This window comes from Dermacentor variabilis, chromosome 3 (assembly GCF_050947875.1).
Source record: "Dermacentor variabilis isolate Ectoservices chromosome 3, ASM5094787v1, whole genome shotgun sequence".
Taxonomy (NCBI): Eukaryota; Metazoa; Arthropoda; class Arachnida; order Ixodida; family Ixodidae; genus Dermacentor; species Dermacentor variabilis.
The window spans coordinates 172,039,176-172,061,920 of record NC_134570.1 but is presented as its reverse complement, the minus strand read 5'-3'; the positions used below and the strand labels follow the sequence as shown (position 1 = coordinate 172,061,920).

At 46.0% G+C, this 22,745-nt stretch overlaps 1 pseudogene; it reads left to right on the top strand.

Annotated features, from left to right (window-relative positions):
* The first annotated feature begins 38 nt into the window (after window positions 1-38).
* Window positions 39-21,583, top strand: LOC142574903 (uncharacterized; annotated as a pseudogene).
* Window positions 21,584-22,745: the final 1,162 nt, after the last annotated feature.

Here is a 22,745-nt window from a genome sequence, read left to right as displayed (position 1 = left end):
ACACAAGTGGCTAAACATTACAAGTGACATGACATGACATGACTACAAGTGACATGACTACACACAAGTGGCTAAACTTGCTCACCCTGGAGAAATTCTACAAGGTGAGTCGGACTAATATAACTCCTTCAAGCGCGAATCATGATGGACTGTCGATACATGCATCACATTTACGCAACTTTATTTCAAGGCATCGGACACTCCATAAACAGACGTGCAGTAATATGTCGGTCTGTGCATTGCCTAATGATTTATCATGATTAGTCTATCTATTGTGCAGCCAGTAAGGTTGCTTTTCTACGTAACATTCAGCGGCTCGAAGCACATGCACATGTTACGAGAAATGAAAAGTTCTGTCGAGCACGGCATGTCGGAGACACCATCCGGTGCCTTGGTCCCACGGGCACTCGATCGAAATCGAACCCAGTCTGGATCGAAATTCTCGAGCGAGATTTGCTTTTTTGCATTACCCGCTAGATGGAGCCAGTCAAGATCGAAAAACTGGTAGTGCCTTCGGCAGAATGGGTGCCTGTGGCAATATGCAGCACACAACAAAGGATACAGGGGGCTCATTACACCCAGAGTTCGATGCATGTTGCTTTTTATTTGCTACCACTGGACCCGATGGGTAAAACAAATGGCGTACACAAATATGCACACCATGCGTGAAGGAAAAAAACTTAAGCTTAATTTTCTTGAGGACCTAGCTCAAATAAGTCAGTTCTGTTTCACCTTGCCTGCTTGCATTTTTAACACATCAGAGAAGATGTACGTCAAAATGTGCTACTTGCACATTAGAAAAGTTGGGGAGGGAGGGAAGGGAGAGGATTATGTTAGCATTGCAAGTGAGGAACTCACTTTGACAAAGTATGCTCACTTTACCGCCTTTAACTTCTATGCAACAACATATCTTTTCAACCTTTCTCCTGCGCTCAATTTTCAGCTGTTACTCTTTTTCTCAGGCTATACATGCAAAGGGTGCCCCACTTGATAATTACTGGGCCTTCATAGATGAGATGGCACGTCAAATTTGTCGCCCAACGGTGGACCAGCAAGAACACTATTCAGGGCACAAGAAACATCACATGCAAAATGCCAGGCTGTGATGTGCCCAAATGGCATAGTTTGCCAACTGGATGGGCCTTTCAAGGTGCGACGTCATGATGCGGGTAAGTGCGTGTGATCTAAAAGCTCGAGAAACTGTGTGCATGTAGTTGTAGATGTAACTGAACATCTCTGTTAATTTATGTGCGGTGTGCTTTCGGACATTGGTAGCAAATTTGCCAATTTTTTTATTTACTTTATGGCAAAGTAGCTGCTTTCATTTATGATTGCTGAAAGCTCTGAACTAAGTTTGTCGGCATTTGAAGCGCTCACTGGTTCTATATCTGACTTGTACACATGAGGCTTGCTGTACAATGCCACAGAAGTGCATATCTTTGTGGTATGAAACTGGACCCTTAGGTTGTCGGCCTTACAGTTGAAATGCATGGAGAGATCATAAAACAGTGCATCACTGTTGCATGAGAATTAGTGTGGCAACCACTGGCTTGAGACAACCTAAAATGTCAAGCAAAAATTGAAAGAGCGAAACGGGCACCGGGTTGTGGAAAATTTACTGCAGGAAAACTTCATATCTGCACATCTGTCTTGCTTTGGCTGCAGCAATAAACCTATCGCATAGCACGGTGAAGCAATGGGCCACTTTGTTTTGGCAGGAATAAAACAGTTGTTGGAGTAAGGATACGTTCACACTTGGTTTCGGAGCAGGCAGAAGCATAAAAAACTTGACAAAATCCGCCTGCTTAGGGCCCGTACATGGTCAACTCGCCCGTCCGTTCCGCCCTCGTCCGCCCGCATGCTGATGGCTCTCTACTGGTGAGCAAGGAGCGGTCACAACTTTCCCATCTGCACGCCTGCTCGTCTCTCATTGGCTGGTAAGAGGCGGACGGTGTCGGCGGTCGTCACAGCAAACATGGCGCATGCGCCAAGCGAAGCGGGGACGCAAGGCCTAAGCTACAGCCGTGTCAGAAACAGTATTTTTTCTCCTTTTTGTGACTTTTACTAGTTATCTGGCACCCACGCAGATAGTCATCACAAGCAGCAAGCCGGTGTACCCTTCCAGACCTCATCAGTCCGTGCGATCGCCAACAGAAACAGACGGAGCGCAGGAAGTGTGTGTTGTGGTTACGAGAGCGTTGGAAGAAATATTTGAAGCCATCAACTTCGTGATTTCCTGTGCCATGCTTCGTGTGTGCATCGCAGACAAGAAGTCCATCACATACTCGTGCATTCTGAACAGGACACATGTTCAGTGCGTGGCGAAATAAGTAGCGTCCGATTAGCGCACCCAGCGAACACGTTTGGTTTCTGTTCTGTGTATGCGGATCTTTGCCACAAAGTGGTGAACACCAGCCCTTCACAACTTTCAGAAGTAATTACAGTCGAACCCCGCTACAACGAAATTTTCGCTTCAACGAAATATTTCCAATTCCCCGTCAGCTCGCTATACAAAGTAATGGAACAAATTTCTCATCACAACGAACCATTTTTGGGGCGCGTTTCCGCTTCAACGAAATTTTTGCTATGCGAAGCTCGATTTAAAAATATATCTTACAATAAAACAAGCATATCGCCGCCCATCTATGTACTTCCATAGGCCCACGCTGCTTTGTTTCGCTAAACATTCGCTGGACCAAACTAATCCACTCACTGAAACGCACATGATCACCGCCATAGCTTGGTGTTGATGACTATCGGGCTGGCTGCCTTGCGACAAGGCGCGGGGGCAAGCTCCCGTTTTCTTCCAATCCAATTCAGAGCCGCAACCAATCCGTTGCCAAAGGACGCAGCAGCCTGGCAACAGCAGCGCGTTTGCCCTAGTTTTTTTCACTCGTGCTTGTGCTGCTAGTGCGCTGTAATGAATGCGAGCATGGCGACTTCATCTAGAAAGCGGAAGTTCCTCTCGCTTGAAGAGAAGGCACGGATTATCAGCGCGGCATCCAGTGGCAGGAAAAAGGGAGATGTTGCAGCGGACTTCGGCATCTCACAGAGCACGCTGTCAACGATCTTGAAGTCGAAAGACGCGATAGCGCAAGCTCTTTCTTCGGGGACATCCGCGAAGCGGAAAAAGCTGACGCAAGCGGCTCATGAGGACCTTGAGAAGGCTCTGTACACGTGGTTCCTCGACGTGCGCGCAAAGAAGATGCCGGTCAGCGGAAACATGTTGCAGCAAAAGGCACTTGGCTATGCCTGTATGCTGGGCATCAATGATTTCAAAGCCAGCTCAGGGTGGCTGACCCGTTTTAAGGCCAGGCATGAAATCGTCGCTAAAGTGCTGTGTGGGGAGTCGGCCTCATCAGACGCCGACGCTGCATCTGCTTGGGCATCAGCTACTGTGCCGGAATTAATGGAGAAATATGCCACATCAGACATATACAATGCTGATGAAACGGGACTTTTCTTCGAGCTCCTCCCCTCCAAGACGCTTCACATGAAGGGCCAGCCATGCAGCGGAGGGAAGCATAGCAAAAAGCGTGTGACTGTGCTCCTGTGCTGCAACATGGACGGGTCTGACAAGCGCTGCCCACTGGTGATAGGCAAAAGTGCGAAGCCGCGGTGCTTCAAAGGTGGCAAGAGCCTGCCCGTCAAATATGTTGCCAATAAGAAGTCTTGGATGACACGGGCCGTTTTCAAAGAGTGGCTAACCGCTTTCGACCGTGACATGACGGCAAAGAAACGTAAGGTTTGTTTGCTCATCGACAATTGCTCAGCGCATAACGTTGAAGACGTTCAGCTTCAAAGCGTGGAAGTAAGATTCTTCCCGCCGAATTGCACGGCTTTAATCCAGCCGCTGGATCAAGGTATCATCAATAGCGTTAAAAGCGCTTATCGACAGCGACTGATTCAGCGGCTGGTGTTAAACATCGACACCGGTCGGGCAATCGAAGTGGATTTGTACATGGCTGTACAGATGGTCTCAGCAGCGTGGACGGCAACCAGTCGCAGTATCATCTACAACTGTTTTGTGCACGCCGGCTTTCACTCCGATGCTCAACTGGCAGCGAACTCCACGTCGGACGAGGAAGGCTGCAGTACAATTGCTCCACCCTCCACAGAGGCCAATGCGGCATGGGCAGCCCTTCAGGACTCCGGAGATGTGCCGGCCGATGTTCACATCGGCGACTACATCGCTGTTGACAGTGAAGTGCTAGCTCACGAGGAGCTGAGTGACGAAGCTATAATTGAGGGCGTTCGCCACAACGACGCATCATCGGATGATGACAGCGACGCGGAGGACTTAGCGCCACCACCTGCAATAAAAGTGATGGATGCTTTTGATGTGATCCGCAGATTTTTCGGTGCTCACGATGACGACGTCGCGATGCAACTGTTCACCGAGTGCGAAAGCCGCGCCACTGCACTCGTGGCAAAAAAAAAAGAAGCAGAAGAAGCTGACCGACTTCTTTGGAAATAAATGATGTTTTGGGACTATGTGGTCCAACCTGACAGTGTTTTTGGCCTGTTTTCGCCTCAACGAAATTTCGCTTTAACGAAATTTTTCGCGCGCCCCGTCAGTTTCGTTGTAGCGAGGTTCAACTGTATACGATCAGTAGCGATAAGCTTTTATCGGCTCGTTATCGCTGCCATTCTGCGTGTGCTATACTGCGTGTGAGCTGTTTTGCCGGCTGCGACGCGCCAAGGTGACCGCGACGTTCGAGCTGTGTTCTTGCTGTTATGAAGTGTGTTCTATACTGCGTGTGAGCCGTTTTGCCAGCTGCGACGCGCCGAGGTGACTGCGATGTTCGAGCTGTGTTCTTGCTGTTATGAAGTGCGTTTGCAAGGTACAAATCGTGATATATATGTGCGATGTGTTGCAGCATTACTGGGTGCAGAAGTGGTCGTACTACGCGATGTGTGCTCAGAAGTGAACTGAACATAAGTGCTGCCGATTGCGTTTTCTTATGTAGTACCCCGATAGAGAAGCCCTATCACACCATCCTTTTCTGCTTCGTACATCTATCGTTTGTCTCAAAAGTTGTCACTGCATGGTTAAAGATGCTTCTATTGGTGGGGGGAAATTAGGGAACATCATTATAATTGCATACAAGACATTCAGCGCTGTCGTGAAATGTGGACGCGCCTGAGAGCACTAATGTCATGAATGGAATTACAAATTCCCAAGACAGTGTTAAGAGAACGGTTAAGAAAAAAACATGAGAAGCTAGGCACAGCAGCTTGTGAACCCACTCCTATAATACCTCTACCCGCGTCTGTTTGTAAATGTATGTTTTCTTGTGTTTGTCAATTTTTTTTATTTCCCGCATTTCTTTATATTTGAGTTTTTCTTAGTTTTCGCGCTTGTGTGTGAATACGTGCCCGCTTCCCATGCGTGTTTACGCTTACCCTTATTTCTGTCCACTTATATTAGCTTTTGCTAGTTTTCTTTCAGCAAAGTCTTTACACATTTTCATTAACCAATCTCGTTCAAAGCACTAACTCATGTACACGGCATGGCTGGCCTCTTCCATCTTATTAAAACCTTTCTCACTGGTCTACCTTGTCTTCTCAATCTGCCTACTCGCTGTGTTTTCTGTCCTTGCTTCTTGTGCTGTTGCTGCAATGTGCTTAACCAACTTGCTCAAAACAGATTTTGATCGCCTATGAAAATAGAAAGGTTTAGAGATACATTTTTTTAAAAGCGTCATGTGGGTTGCACAGCAACTTTGGCTCTTACCTCTGTTCATGTTTATGCATCAGCGCACGTGGCAGCTCGCCAGAAGTGCACATGAAAGGCTGCATATTGCGAAACAACACTTTGCAATGCTGTTGCATTTTTCATGCATTCAGTCTTAGTAAACAGATGGTTTCGCTGCCCATCACATATGATGGTAAAAATTTTCAACGCGAATAACATTGTGCAGTGGGGTATCATTTCCTGTCTGACGCTTTCGTCGTTGCAAAGACATTTTTCAGTGAATGGAGCCCAGCAAAGCAGTGCACTGATAGCTTTTGCAATTTTCACCATTTATTACTTCACAAATGTCATTGTCTGAACCTGGCCGTCGATCGCTAAGCCAATGGCTTGTGAATTAAATAATTGCCTCAATAAAACACATTCAACTTCACTCAGCATTTTTTAGTACAAACAATGCTAGCAGGGTGAATAATTGTGCTTACATTGGTGTTATTTGCCCGGTCAGATAAACAAATACAACAATGGCTGCGACATGACTGTGATTTGATGTGCAGACTGCAAACGGTGCCTTTCAAGCGTGCCCTCGACTACTGCTATTAATAGCTACCCGAATGAGTATTTTGGGCCTAGCTAAGCTAATGATGTTTGATAATCGTTCTCTTATTCGCATTACTTGCCTGGGCCAGGTAACCAAAATAAACAATGCCACCACATGAACGTGTGTTTGCATGCAAGCTGCCAACAGTGGCTGTTATTTTTGCATTGACTGCTGCCGTTTCACCAACAGTGGCAATGACTTGACTGCGCATTGACGTGCAGACTGCTAATGGTGCCTTTCAAGCGTGCCCTCGACTACTGCTATTAATAGCTACCCGACTGAGTATTTTCTAAGTAAGCTAATGATGTCTGATAATTTTTCTCTTATCCGTATTACTTGCCTGAGCCATATAACCAAAATAAAGGATGGGGCCACATGAATGTCCTTTTGCATGGAAACTGCTAAAAGTGGCGGTCAGTTTCGCATTGACTACTGCTGTTTCACCTATAATGGCTACGACATGGCTGCGCTTTGAAGTGAAGATGCTAAACGTGCCTTTCAAGCGTGCCCCGACTGTTATTTCATGGTGTACTTGATGTACAGCTATTTTTAAAATTAAAATAGCGCTACAACATTGGCTCATGTCATTTAGAACATACTCAAAAATTTTTACAAGTGGAAACAAATTTTTCACTTACCATATGCTTATCGGATACAAAGGCTCGACTCTTTGTATCCCAGCTGCACCACAACTTCTGTGCGGTAGTTAGACCCCACTGAAACACATGTGCTACATCGGTGCTTTGATACAGCCACACAGATTGCAGAACCTGAGGAGCAGTTACTCGCCGTGATTGCTTAGTGGTTGTGGTGTTGGGCTGCTAAGCACGAGGTTACGGGATCGACTGCCAGCCACGGCGGCTGCATTTTGATGGGGGCGAAATGCGAAAACACCCGCGTACTTACATTTAGGTGCATGTTAAACCCCAGGTGGCCCCAATTTTCAGTCCCCCACTACGGTGTGCCTCATATTCATATCCTGGTTTTCGCACACATAACCCCATAATTTAATCTTTTTCTTGGAGCACTCATTATTTGTGAGAAAGAAATTATGGTGTCTGACAGGAAGCAAGTATATTGGCACATTGGTGGTTTTAGTCTTCATTTTCTTTTTGTTTCATAAACATGTCAGTTTACTGCACCCATACCTCAAGAGAGCAATGTATAAATGTGCCTTAACACTGCATTTTGAAGTAATAGTGCAACAGCAGTTCTTTGTAGTGTACTGAATAAAGTGGGGTTGTGTTGTGCAAACGTGCTGTCACAATTAGCAAAGGAAGTTATTTTACGAGTGATCACTATGTCTGCATCACAATGAAAGCAATATTTTAGTGGTGCAATACTACACTTATTGGCTCCTTCTAATTGTATGTGGTGGCATGCTGTACCTTGTTTCATTCTACTGTCATTGACACGAAGCATAAGATGAGTTCGAGCGGCTCCTCGAAAACATCCCATCGTAACTTGCATTATTTGTTTTTGCCAGTAAACGCCCACTACCTCATGTAATGTCTCAACAAGAGACCCTTTGAGGAAATAAATAAATAGAAATGACTAAATGCAAAAACGCTCCGATTTCTTATTCTAATGCTCCTCAGTTGTGATTGGCACCGCAAGCACGAGTATTTAATATCTGCAAATAATTACTGGCTTCTTAACACCAAAACACAAGATTTTAACTTTGTATTGTAGTGAATAGCATTGGAGAGATTGTGTCGCCCTGTCTGACGAATTTCTTTATAGGTATCTTCCTGCTTTTCTTGCGTAGAATTAAGGCAGCTGTAGACCCTCTGTAGATGTTTTTCAAGGTATTTACGTAAGCTTTCTGTACTCCTTGATTAAGTAATGCCGCTATGACTGCTGGTATCTCTACTGAGTCAAATGCCTTTTCGTAATCCATGAAAGCCATATAGAGGCGCTTATTGTACTCTGCGGATTTCTTGATTATCTGATTAATGACATGGATGTGATGCACTGTAGAGTACCCCTTCCTGAAGCCAGCCTGTTCCCTTGGTTGACTGTCCAGTGTCTCCTTTATTCTATTGGAGATTATTTTTGTGAATATTTTATATACTACTGGAAGTAAGCTAATGGACCCATAATTTTTCAATTCTGTAACGTCTCCCTTTTTGTGAATTAGAATGTTTCCATTCTTCCAGTTTTCTGGGACCCTTGCAGTCGATAGACACTTCGTATAAAGAGCCGCCAGTTTTTCAAGCATTATGTTTCCTCCATCTTAGAATAAGTCAGTTTAATCAATCTTCTCCTGCCGCTCTTCCTCGTGTCATGTCTTGCAAGGCACTTCTGACCTCATCACTAGTTATGGGAGGAGTTTCTCTATCCTGTTCATTACTGTTGCTAATGGAGGTATCCCCACTCCTCCGGGCACTGTATAGAATTATTCTGGTGCTTTTACTATATCTTCAAGATTGCAGATGACATTACCCTGCTTATCTTTCAGTGCATAGTTCTTGGTTTGTCCTATGCCAAGTTTCTTTCTCACTGATTTCATGTTGCATCCATTTTTTACGGCTTCTTCAGTCATTGTCACGTTATAGTTTATAGTTATAGTGTCACATCAGCTCCACCTATTTTCTTAAAGTTCGCTCTAATAAGGAACATGTGTGTTTCACGACCACTAACGACTTGACGTGTGAAACACTCTTTCGTAATGGACCCTCTATGAGAGTACCTTTGTCACTGCGTGTAAGAGAGCTGAGCGAAGAAATGGATGTCCCAATTCTCGAACATCGCCTAATGCCTCCACCTAAGCTACTACCGCCTTGGGAGTGGCAAGTGATACACTGTTATGTATCCTTTGTAGAAGTCACAAAGCATGCTCCTGACCTCGGAATCGCTATGCATTTCTATAAACTTTAATCGAAGTACTGCTGCTCTGAATTCTAAACAGACGCGTCAAAATCACATGCTGGCGTACATTATGCTGCTGCTGGTCCCTCTTTTTCTAAATCTGACGTATTGAACCCCTTAACAAGTGTCTTCACTGCACAAGCCTATGCTGTACTGTCTGCAGTAAAACATATAAAGAAATTAAAACTTGACAAAGCAGTAATATTCGCAGACTCGTTAAGTCTTGTAAAAGCGCTGATTTCTTTACAAATGTTTACAAATCCTGTTTCAATTGAACTTTTATCACTCTTGTGCAACATTTATTTATCATATAGACATGTAGTAATATGCTGGTAATATAGAGGCACTGAGGGTAATGTACTAGCTGACAAAATGGCCACATCACTCGCATCACTAGCTATCACTCTTATGGCTACTGTCTCTGTCAGATCTGAAGCCTTTCTTACATAAGAAGCTGCAAAACTACTGGCAATGTATGTGGGATGCAGAAACAAATAATAAACTGCACTGTATAAAGCCACAGTTAGGTTTTTGGCCCTCTGCAACAAAATCATGGAGAACAGATGTCCTATTCTGTCATCTCAGAATAGGACACACATTTGGCACTCATAATTTTCTACTTACTGGAAATGAACCTCCAACCTGTGGTAGATGTGAGAGGCTGACCGTGCTTCACGTCCTCCTGGAGTGTCAGGAGGCAGAAGCTAACAGAACAAAACATTTTCCTCTGGTATACCGTTATTACAGCCCCCTTCACCTGGCTATGTTTCTTGGCGAGGAACCGCTATTTAACACGAAAGCAGTCCTCAGTTTCGTAAACGATCTTATCTTATGTAAGTCCAGTAAATTTGTAGAGCATCCTCGTTCCAGAGGATGCCACTGCGATAATTGTTTTGCATAGCACATGCCTCCAGGCCCTTGTGTTTCAAGGGCTCTAAGGAGGCAGTAGTGCTCTAGGCAATTTTAGAAACATATATTTTATGCATCGCATCATTCTTTTTAAATGCATCTTAATGTTCATAGTACACGTCGTATGTCACCGCCATAATCTTATTCTACCGATTTTATGCACTTTAGAGCGACCATTTTTAAGGCCCCTTTACAGTCACATCACACCAACTTCAGAGAACTCATAACTACACTGTGAACTCATTACCATAAGCATGGCACATTTTGGCAATTACTTCGCCCTTGCGCCATTAAACATCTGATTCATTCATTTATGATGGCACGTCGTGTCGTCAACTTCAAGTTCTCTAGGAGCAAGCGCACAAAGCCTCACCAAACTCTCTACCAGCTGCTTGGCAGTCGACCCCAAGCGAGAGCTATCAAAGCAGCGTGCGTTGCGAGCATTCTGTCACAGTGCCGAATGTGTCTGGTATTCCAGTAACCAGAGGTGAGCTGGGCGTTTTGACAGATGGCTGGAGGCATAAACTCAAGCTGATGAAGGAACTTTAGCGTAGATGTACGTGAGCGGCCTGATCGGTCTGCACGGTCCAGCCACTAGTTGGCGCAGAGCTTAACCAGCCAAACAAATCGCTAATATTGCTCTAACCAAGTGTAAAACATGAAACATTTACAAAAACAACATGATGATTACACTCCTGTGAAAAATTTACACCAGCAGCAAAGAAGAATACATTTCGTTACTGCTACTGTGTATGGTTGAGCTCTGTGCCACCAGGTGGCTGCACCATGCAGACCATTCACATTTGCGCTTCTGCTCATCCCGTTAAAGGGAATGGTCGCATGGCCAGGCCCTGTTCCTTTGCGCTTGTGTCTACCCAAATACTGGACTCGCGAAACGCTAATGCGGTAGTATTCTTCCGGTGTAAAGTGACGGCCGCAAACGCGCAAATCCTGGCGCCAATCAGATAGCGGCAGTCCGATGCGCTGCAACCAGTCCGCTCGTCTGCTGCCTTGCAGAGGGACTTGATGTAGCAGCTTGACATATTGCCAGTCACTAAGTTTGCAGCCCACAATGAAACAGTCTAATCATGGTGCTCGTGAAAAGACCAAGACCGACTCTGACCGCGAAGCTCTCGTCAAAATGGAGCACGTTGTAACACAAGCACACAGTGCTTGCTGTGTGCTGTAAGTGCTTCAGTGTAGTGAAAAATTGTTCTTGTGCATTCTCTTTCAGTTACTTTTCTTTTTATAGAAGCAAATTAACTAAGATTCCAACTATTACGAACATCATCTGTTCACCACTAAGGTGGAAAAAATATCGATGACATGCCCTGGGCAGCCAATCGGATAGCTCGACCTACCGACGTCAATTGGGTGATTTACGTCATATGGGTAGGGGCGGCTGAAAATTCTGCCAAACAGTGTGCTGTGATCGCCAGCCATGTGCATTTTTAAAACCTTATAATAAATTACACACTTTACGCGGAGCACTTAGATGCGTCAATTAATGATCAGAATGACCTACTCAATACGTTTGTACAAAATCGTCAAAATCGTTTCAGAGTCCCTTTAAATGTCTACATGAGGGATACTTGTGCATGAGGTCATTTCGCAGCAGCATGAGCCAAAGTGCATTACAGCTTGATTATTAATGTGGTCATGTTTAGTCATTCATTGTTTACACTTGTGCTCACAATATCCATTTTGGTTCAATGTTGCGCTCTGTTAAAGTGATTCATTATTGAAAGCTTTATTTTGTGAGGCTGAGAGCATAGCAGGCCAACCCAAATGTTAATATTTTATTTGCAATATTGGATGACTCAGTGTTATTTAATATCGGTCTAAAAGGCTTTATTGCCACTCAATATTTGCCAAGCAGACGGGTTTCGTTGAACCTTGGAATTGGACATATGTCAACTTAATAATGAAATATTAGTTTTAGTATGTGAATGTAAAGTATATCACTACTGTTCCTGCACAATCTTAAAGAAACACTGCATTTCAAGCATTCTCATGGAAATGAAGTTGTACGAGAACCTTGAGAAGATCACAATGGGCAAGAAGTTTGTCATTTATGGTGACCCTGCCTACCCTTTGCTCCCACTCCTATGCAAGCCATTTGGTGGCATGACCCTGCAGCCTTATGAAGCATTTTTAACAAGGGCAAGAGCAGGGTGCAACAAGCTGTGGAGTGGGGCTTTGCTAAGGTTGCCAGAGTCCGCCTTTGTGGACTTCCACAAAAATTAAAATATGTCATGCCAGCGAGCGGGGTGCATGTACTGTATGGCAACCCTTCTTGCCAACTGCCATATGGGTCTATGGCAGTCAAGTGTCCGACTTTCTATATGTTTGCCCCCCGTCACATGACGAGTACCTGGTGCCACATTTCACATGACATTTCACCGCTAAAATTCCGTTCAGAATACATAAACAAATGTGAAGAAGGGTAAAAAGAAGGACACCGACCACTGAATGAATACAAGAAAAGACGTTTCGGCTCCCCTGACGGGAGCCTTGTTCACAATGAAATCAAGGACGTGCGATACAATGTTTATATGGCTTTAAAATATGATGTAAGCAGCGCGTGTAGATGGGGGGAGGGTTCCGTCATTCCGGTTGAGGGTGCTATCTGTGATTTGGATTAGGAGGGATTCCAAGTGGTGTCTTGATGTCAAATTTCTCTCTTTTTCTAATATCTTGGCGTTATCCCAATCAATCCTGTGGCCTTTTACTGTTTTACTCTGGCATTTACCGTGTACAGAAAGAGCACACACACAGGCAGGTATCTGCATTTTAATTCAGTACACCCGATGAACCAGAAGAGATCGGTAGTAGCCTCTCTTGTCAGCAGAACCAACCGTATCTGCACAACGCCAAAAAGCCGGGCTGCCGACCTACAAGAGGTTCACCATAATCTCTCTGCATGTGGCTACCCGAGGTCGTTTGTGAACTCGGTGGAACGCCATCTGTCTCAGCCCCTAAGGCCTGACTGTGTGCTCCCAAGAAAACGCGCCCCCATACCGTATGTGCCCAGTGTGAGCGAGGGCTTAGCCCGCGTTCTACGCGGCTATGACGTTCAGGTAGCTCACGTACCGTCCCAAAAATTACGCCACCGGCTGGTAAACGTGAAAGACAAGCTTCCAAAGACTTAAGTTTCCTGGCATCGTCTACGGGATTCCATGTGAAGACTGCGACTGCGTATATATCGGCGAGACAGGAAATTTTGAACAGCGGTTGAAGCAGCATATCAACGATGTCAAAAAGAAAAAAGTCGCCTCAAATGCCTTGGCAGAGCATGCAGATGACTTGGGCCACAGGATTGATTGGGATAACGCCAAGATATTAGAAAAAGAGAGAAATTTGACATCAAGACACCACTTGGAATCGCTCCTAATCCAAATCACAGATAGCACCCTCAACCGGAATGACGGAAACCTCCCCCCCCATCTACACGCGCTGCTTACATCATATTTTAAAGCCATATAAACATTGTATCGCACGTCCTTGATTTCATTGTGAACAAGGCTCCCGTCAGGGGAGCCGAAACGTCTTTTCTTGTATTCATTCAGTGGTCGGTGTCCTTTTTACCCTTCTTCATGATGCCTCCCGACCAGACGGGCTTCCGTCAAAACCTCGACTTCATAAACAAATGTCCTTAGAATTAATTTGTGCAACAGAGCATCGCTGAGAATGTTAAGGATGGCACGTTAAAGGATCACTAAAGGCAAATACTAAGTCAGTGTGGACTGTTTAAATACCATTTCAGGAATCTTGCAATGCTTGTTTTGGGCCAAGAAAAGGCTTAATTTACGAGAAAATTTTATCTGAAGGGCGCGAATACTTTTTTCAAAATTCAAATCTCCCGCCACCCAATCGGGGGATAGATACGCCATCACTACCCTTTGCTGCCGTCGGTGAGTAAAACGGCACCCGACAGACGGCGGTACTGAGCCAAGGCAGACTAGTGGATTTGCCACTGCAGCTGCTTTTTGGTCAAGTGGATTAGGCCATTCCAAAATCCCGCAAAATCACGCGGAAAGTGAATTCTCTGCTACTTGCAATTTGCGCGAGTTTCTCGAGCCAGCAAAACCAGCGCAGCACTATGCGATAACGAAACTACTGAAACGAGAAAGCGTGGGCAGGGCAGAGTCAAGCGAAAACAAAACCTTTCAATCGCCCCCTGTCATTGTCAAGCGCAATTTCAATTAGTTCTTTTTTCCAAAAATGAAATAGAACTGTACAAGAGCATTGTATTTCATCTTATAATGCAATATAAGAATATTTTTTTCCAACGACTTATTGGGTACTAGTGAAGGAATTTAACCAAGGAGTGCTTTCGTCATCAGGCAAGCACTTGAATGCCCTGGGGGAGTCTCTACTCATGTCCTGCATTTACCTAATTATTAAGGCTCTGTTCGCCTTAGAGATTCTCGAGCACTAATCTGTCACTTCAGCTTCACTTAAGGGGAGATGCGGGTCGAAAAGTCGCGGTTTTCTAAAAAAAATCATTTTTTTAAGCTGCATTGTCATCTTTGGTCTATAAACTTTTATTTCTGTAAATATCAAGCCAAAATTCACACGAGAACTCGCAAAAAATTCGCCTAAGTGAGCGGCAGCTACTCTATAATCCACCGAAAGAGTTTAGAAAGTCTGCGCCGTTTGCATCGTTCTCACACAATCGAGCCTCACCACCCGCCATTTGCAATCATCGGGGTGTGCAGCATCATACCCACGACCTACTGTAGAAGGGACGACCTGCGCGTGTGGCGCTGCGCCAGCGCTGCTGATTTGCTTTTGCTTGTGCGTTTTTTTTTTAGTTTTCCAAACCGCCGCCACGAACAGTGGTGCTAGTGCTCACCCCCACCTCGTGGCCGGACGCACGCACGGGCAGCAAGCATTTTCAGCGAGCACGGAAGGACGCAAACGCACGTGCGCAAAACAGTTGATTAGCTGAGTGCTTGGTGATCTGTTAGTGTGGCTAGGTCTTGATTACCAGATTCTATTTCAGTGACACTGCGATTCTCAGCCCCGTGGGCACCGGCTTTCACGTTTGTGGCTTCTTCATGCACAATGGTTTACTGCTGCGTGCCGTTGTGCAAGTCAAGCGGCCGAGCATCATGAGGAATTTCATTTCACGAGTTCCCTGTGACTGATATTAAGAACCAATGGTTGAAAAACATCTCTTGGCAAGGCGAAGGTAAGTTACTATGCTGCACTTAGCTTTGAACCATGCTTTTAATGTACATTTCGAGCGACGGTGCCCACCAAGTGGCGATCGAGCTTCAGAGCTCTCATGCGCTCCAGTAGTCGAGTTTGCATTGCTTTGAGCGGTACTCAGAACGTACCCGCATGAAGTAATGTATACCTGTTTCCACTATGTCCTGCTTTTTTTTTTTTCCAGGGCCAGGGAAAGAGCCCTGCATTCTAAGCGACCGAAGCAGGGGTCTGCAGCCTTCACTTCAGGCCAGAAAATTATCCGGAAGGCTTTAAATTTCTGCAGCTTAGATGCTCACTGCTGTTTTTTTTTAAGGTCACTTCAGTCCGAAGATTTTTGCAGCAGCACGGACATAGTCTTGGTGCTCTCCTGGATTCGGAGATTGCTTGCCCACAGTCGAATCCATGGAGATAATGGAGATATTGTACAAGTGGTATTCAGTGGACAACATCATGAGCACTACATTTTATACCGTCAGTAGGGATGCTTGTATGATGCCCTTCTACAGTGCAAGTGATGAAAGGTATATTCCATATTCATAATGGTTGAAAGATGCAAAAAGCACTTATTTTTCAGAAGTCTTAATTTGCGAGAATGCAAATACCTATACTCAAAAAAAGCATCCATAAAAAGTGCATGTGAAAGCTGTTACTCATGTACTCCTTTTAAAATCCTTTCTCATTTTTTTTTTTCATACTGCAAAAAAGAAAAGCTTGATGCCATTTTCTTGCTTCATTGTGTTTGTTCTTTTTTTTTATTTACCTTGTAGGCTTCTATGGCTGGAGGCAGAATGTCGCAGACATTTTGCCTCGTGGTAGAAGGGCACCATCCACCAGCTGGAATTTCTTACTGAAGAGACTCACCAGGCACTGACTGTAACAACCGCATCAACTGTTACATGCACAAAACATCTGCTAAATGCAGGATTTCACTTTGTGCTGACAGGAAAGTGTTCCAGTGACGACGTAGAGTCATTGTTCTCGGCTATAAGGCACCTAAATGGCAACAATGACTAAACAGATGCCTACTCAGCGTTGACGGCACTTCAGAAGATTCTGATCACTGGGATCATTCATTCTTCAGCCAGTGGCAGTGTCGGAAGTGTGGTGGCAAATCTAGGGGCAGCATCATGTCTACCTGTTCAAACAGTGAGTAAGGCCACTGCAGGAAAGGGTGCTGGAAAGCTTCTGCTCCCCTACCTGTCTGCATTGGAGCGGTACCCAAGTATGCATTTTGTCCTAATCAATGCGCTGTGGAGCGAGCGCTGAAAACATAGCTAAAAATTTACTTGTAATGGTCTGCATGTTTGTAAAAAAGGGCATGGTAACAATAAAGCATATATGTTTTGTCCGAAATTTCTATAGAGTGCACAATGCACTATTAGGCATTTTCTGAAAAATGCCTCAAGTGGCTTTGTATTTAACTATATCCTGGCCTGGGGGGGGGGGCACTCGATGTCAATGTCTCTGTAGCAAACCCTCTTATTCAAAGAAATCGCTAACCAGTTTACTGTATTTTGTGGCTGCTGTTAAGCTTGTGATTACCTATTTCTTACAGCATACAACACTTTATTTCCAGGTCTACCACAACAGAGCCTGAGGTCAAGTACGCTAGCTCCGATTATTGGCTTCCTGGTGAGGGCAGTTCAAGATATTGACTGCTTGTGATGCATTGATAAGTTATGTGCACCAACTTCCACTTCAACTACCACTGCCCTGATTGCAGGAATTGACAGAGGAGTGCTCTTCTACTCCATTTTGACTTTTGTAGGCTTTGTTTCTCTCCTTCAGGGTGCTGCCTCTAAAGCAGCTGTATTGCTGGTGGAAGAACCACAGACTTTAAAAAAGTTTGGAGAAGTTGTACTCCCTTCAAGTGTTAAAAACCCATTGTTTATGTGCAACAAAAATCACTCGGAGGCCCATAGAACGGAACTTGTGAGATGTAGTGAAAAAGTTCATGAGGCCCTTTTGGCAACGCAAAGAGAAAAATCCTGAATAAAAAGCCCAACTCCAGAAAAGTGCTTAAAGTGTGGCGACTATCTGTGTGATGGCACAATAAAGCGCCCTTGGAATTTTTCAAGCTCACTTTCGTTATCATTTGGTAAAGCGGCGTAAATAACAGCACATTTTTACGATTGTGGCATGCACTGCCACTAAATCTACTCACATTCTGCTACGCTCTCAACGGCACATTACTTCAGTGAACGTGCCGAATGCAGCAAAGAAACGTGAGCCCTGCAAAGCGGTACATGGTGCGTTCATTGCGTCCGGCTCTGGACTAGCGAAACCTACGGGAGAATGAAGTGCAGGCGCGCTCAGGCCTCGGCTAGCGCGGAAAGTGCGCACCAGACGATATAGGCACCACAGCACTAATCAACATTTTAGCAGATAATGAGAGAAAAAAAAAAGCTCTAATGGATTACACTATTTCAATCCTAGCAGCCACGCGGCTGCGCCTTCAAACTAGTTTCAAATTTCATTGCACTGCACAGCGAAGATACCAAATATCTGGGGTTTAGTGCCTCTCGCATGTATCGCCGCGCATTTTTCTAGCCGCACCATGTCTTTAATGTGAAATGCCGAGTTTACTGCTGCTTCTCTGCGAATTTTCACCGTCATCGCCGTACTCCTGAAGGCAGGGCCGGCACGTTTAGGGCGTTGCTGTGAGGGTGAGCACTGGCGGCCTTTACCGGCACGCTTGGTCCCTACTGAATGATCACGTGATATTTTTTCGGCCGCGCATTGCGGTAGGTGACCACGGGATGCGCAGGTCACTCTTTATACAGTAGGTCGTGGTCAGCCCTTTCCTCCAAGGTTCAATGGCTGTCAGTCTCGTATGTTCACGGAAAATAAAAGAAAAACGAGAAAGAAGACGAGACTGTCACGTGTTTTGAATTGCGCACCATGCAGCACAGCGCCGCCACTGGACGACGGTGCTCCTTTTGTGCAGTAAAGCCGAACCACCACCGCTGTGCATTCTTGCTAGCCGCAGTTTCCTGTGTTCTCTCCGCGTTTTTTTCAGATGACTAGCCTGAAAAATTGCAGTTTCGACGCCTGGAAGTATCGAACTCGGCACAAGTACCTAGGGAAATGACGAAAGACAGTTAAAAAAACAGCCGAGAACAACGCCCGCGATGCTCCGACGTCGTTTAGGCCTACCGCCGACACCGGTCACCGCAACTGTGGTGAAATCGACGCTGCTGTGGATTTCGTCAGTGCATCGGATGGAATTCAAAAGTGAATCAAGGTCGGTCGGTGCCCCTCCTGCTAGCACGGTGCTGTGCGAGATCGGCGCATTGACGGCACTGGTGGCAGGTTCGAAATGCCCCACTTGCCGTGAACGGAAACTCACCATCTGAGAAGCAGCCGAGAAGCACAAAGGACTTTCGTCATACCTAGAGCTATGCTGCGAAAATCCCGACTGCCCTGAATCTGTGCTTTAATGAGTTTTGGCAGCCCACTGGCAGCCAGCTAGTTGCGGTTCTGACAGGAAGTCACGTGGGCTGGGATCCCAAGACAACCCGAACCTGCCCGAATTTCGCAAAATCGAACGCCGGTCAGCTGGCGAAATGTACACATGCTACCAGCATGGCAGCGATCGGCGAGGCCGGCGCGCGCTCGGCGTAGTCGGCCCATGTATGCGTTTCGAGCTCGAAAATATACAGTTGCATTAAGGAATACGATCACTTTCGCACGATTTCGCTCGACTCGGCGCAGGACGCGTACTGGGCCAACCTCGCCTTGCGCAGCGCAACAGATGGCCTCCGACGTGGCAGATGACAAGACGCGAAATCGTGATTGTATACTCGAAAGCGATAGCTGGAGGATCCCTGCTCGCAGCGATCACGTCGCCCACCGGCGACATTGATGAGTTGGCGCTGTGTCATCACAAGACATGAAAAAGCAGGTTATCTGGTACGTCTCATACGCATAAAATTTCGCGCCGACCTGCTTGGGCTTCAATTTCAGAAAGTTTGTTGCGGCTGATGGTGCTTCTCATTTTGACCTAAGGAGCTGGGGACGCGGCTGGCGCATGAAAATGCACGTCGCGTGTGACCAGCAAAACGTTTCACACGAAAAACAACTTTGGTCGCAATCATGAGGGCAATAAGTCAATGTGCGTGTGTCTAATGTACCGATTGCAATCAGTGTATTCTTAGATCAACAGCCTGCAGTTCGAACACATATCGGTTTCGAGCTGCCACCCAAGCATACGACGGAGCAAACACGGGCTAGCTGCAAAGCGTTCACTAACTGCAGAGAAAGGAGAGATATACATATGCGAGATCTGTGAAAAGGAATGCCACCAGTATAAAACGAACCCAAAATGTACCGCAATGTGTGAATGAGCATCTACAACTTGCATGGAACACGATCCAAATAACATGCACGAATAAGAGCACGGCGCGCTGTTCGCCGCGAAGAAGCAATCAGGGGACACACACACAAAAGCTTCAAACGATTCACCATGGCTCGTATCACACTGCTTCGCCATGCGGAACGGAGCGTTAGCACCTAAAAAGATAACGCTAGAAGTAAGGAAATCCGAAGATGACCGTAGACAGTTGGCTGAGCCAGGTAAATGCAAGTCCTCAAGCGCCCGCGTTGCAATCAGTGAAGTCCTCGCAAAGATGGCGGCGAGCGCCATCGCCTCTTTTAGTCGTCTGCTAGCCAGAGAACTTCCAGAGAGCAGCCAGACCAAAATCGTCCTGGCCGGTTCTGGCTACCCGCTGGCTGCCAGAACCGTCCAGTCCGAGCAAAACGAACGCCCGGCGGAAGTGCGTCACGCGGTGGGCGGAGCAACCCGACAAAAACGAAGACACTCTGGTTGGCTCTGGCAGCCCGTGGGTAGCCAGAAATCGAAAATCGAAGAAGCCCATTAACGCACACATCGAAGCGGATCATCTCAGCCGGTGAGCGCGGTGACCCCGGGGTGAACATTCGCTATGACAGCGGGAGCTCGCGCGACGCCTCCGCCGTAAACGTGATGGCTGTTTTGGCAGCGCGTGCTATAGGTGCTGGATGTGACCAGCTTTCGCGATTTCGTGCGATCGGCCTTCCAAAACCACTTTATCACAAGACATTCCATGCTATTCCTAAGAAGCTCCACGGTGCTGCAATAGAAGCTGTTCGCCAAAATTTGGAACAGGCACAAAAGGTCACGAAGGACGCCATTGACGGCGGCGATGTGCCGGTCATGTTTGATGGCACTTGGCAAAAAAGGGGCCATAAAAGCCACAACAGAGTGGGCACAGTTGTGTCCCTGGACACAGGTCTTTGCTTGGACTTTGAAGTCCTTTCAAATTGCTGTCTTGCTTGCAGTATCCACAAGCACATGGGTGATGATGATGAGGTATGGTAAGCCTTTCATCATCTTGTACGTGAAAAAAACGCTGAATGTTCATCCCATGCAATGGAACCTGAAGCAGCAGTGCGCATATGGCAGAAGACTTAGTCATACGAGACCCCACTGTACTTCACAAGTTTCTTGAGCAATAGTGACAGCAAAGCCTATACTGCCGTCTGTGGGGCTGAGGTGTACGGTGACACTGTCATCAAAAAAGAAGACCAGGTTGCAAAACACCTGGGCACTGCTCTACGAATAATGACGCCACTGCCACAAGGTGAAAAGCTAAAAGCCACAGCCATCCAGAAACTGCAGACATACTACCAAATAGCCATAACGAATAACAAGGGCAGCGTGTGCAGCATGTACACTGCTATATGGGCCTCCTATTTTCATTGTTGCTCTAGTGATGGGGCCAGCCACCCCAAATTTTGCCCTGCTGAACCAGATTCCTGGTGCAAACATAGGCGTGCTGAAGCACTCGGGGAGTGTACATCACACCACACCCTCTTGTTGACAAAAGCTCTGGGCTTGGCAATTATGCCTATATACAAGCGCCTTACTGGTGAGAAGCTCCTGACTCGGTGCGTTCATGGCAAAACACAAAACACAGTGGAGTTGCTCAACAGCAAGATATGGCTGCTGTGTCCAAAGACAAACTTCGCTTCTCGGGCATCAGTGGAGGCAGCCACGGCTATCGCTGCGCTGTGGTATAATAAAGGCCATGCTGGCATTGAAGAAGTACTACAATAGATTGGAGTACTTCCCCCAGAAGAGTTGGTCACACACAGCGACCATTCTAATTACATGCGCATTAAGAAAATGAACTCTTAAGCGAACTGCAGAATCAAGGGCGCACCGTCGGAGTGCAGTGAAAAGGGCTCGCACCGAGGAGACCAACCATATGAGCCGGTAAGGGCAAAGCTACAGCATAGGAGCATTCTAGAAATATTGCGTGCTTTCTGTAAAGCTGCTCTTGAGTGTGACCAAGATTCATGCGAAAACAATTGCATTTTGAATAATAGAAGGTTTTCAAACTTTCAAACCCGTTTTTCCTCATTTCCGAATTTTTAAAATATTTTCGTGTCTTCCGGGAAGCCTTTTGTACACTTAGCATTGGTGCATACTAACGAAATTTGGCATAAATACACTTGAAGTTATGTAGAATGCCTATATCTACATGAAATTTCAATATTGGTCATCAGTAACTACAATAGTTTGAAGCTATGTTTCAGGAAATTTGAAAAAACAATGGTTGAAGTGTCATAATTTCTTGTCCCACTTCCAACAACTGAGCCCGTTTTTTGGCTAGACATTGGCACTCTTGTGATCTATAAAGAGATAAATAAGCTATAGCACAATACCTTTTGTGAAAGTTTAGTGCATAAAAAGTGCCCGTAAAGAACACTATAATTTGTCATTCAGTATATATAACTCAAGAACTATAGAAGTCACACAAAAACTAGTTGCATATTTGAGATCTGCAGGAAAAACTCTCTAATTGGCTCAATTTCAATGTCTCCGGCGCAAATAAAAAAAAAGTTCTTTCGAGGAGCCTCTCCCCTTCAGCGCTGTTAAGAACGGCCCAGCTGAGGTGCAAGTTTTGCCAGCCAGTTACGACAGCAGCGTCAACTTTCCTGGAACGCCACCGCAAACCTCTAGCCACGGCATCGCAAAGTCGACTGTGTGTGAAGAACAATACACGCCTCCTGGACTCTTCGTCGCTGGAGCCAAGATGAGTGTGACAAAGCAGGTTTTGTGCCTGAACCCGCCACCGCCAACCTGGTCTGCTGTGAACGAGGAAGTCCCTGAGGAAACGTAGTTCGAGGCTCCTTCCCACGCACCGTTCAAGAGGCAAGACAATGGGCACCTGGCGGCGCACTGCGGGGGTCAGCTCGGGGAATAAAAGGCACCTTTCCTGGAGTAAGCCCCGAGTTCTACGAAGTCCGTCTGTCATCGGCTCCGGACCGTGAACCTGTGCGGAAGTGTGTGTGTGTGTGTGTGTAAGCCGTCCCGCAGAGAGGCGGCTTGTTTACGATGTCTGGACAAATGTTTCCCTCACCTTATCGAGGGAGGACTGAGTGTTTATAAACTGCTGTTGTGCAGCT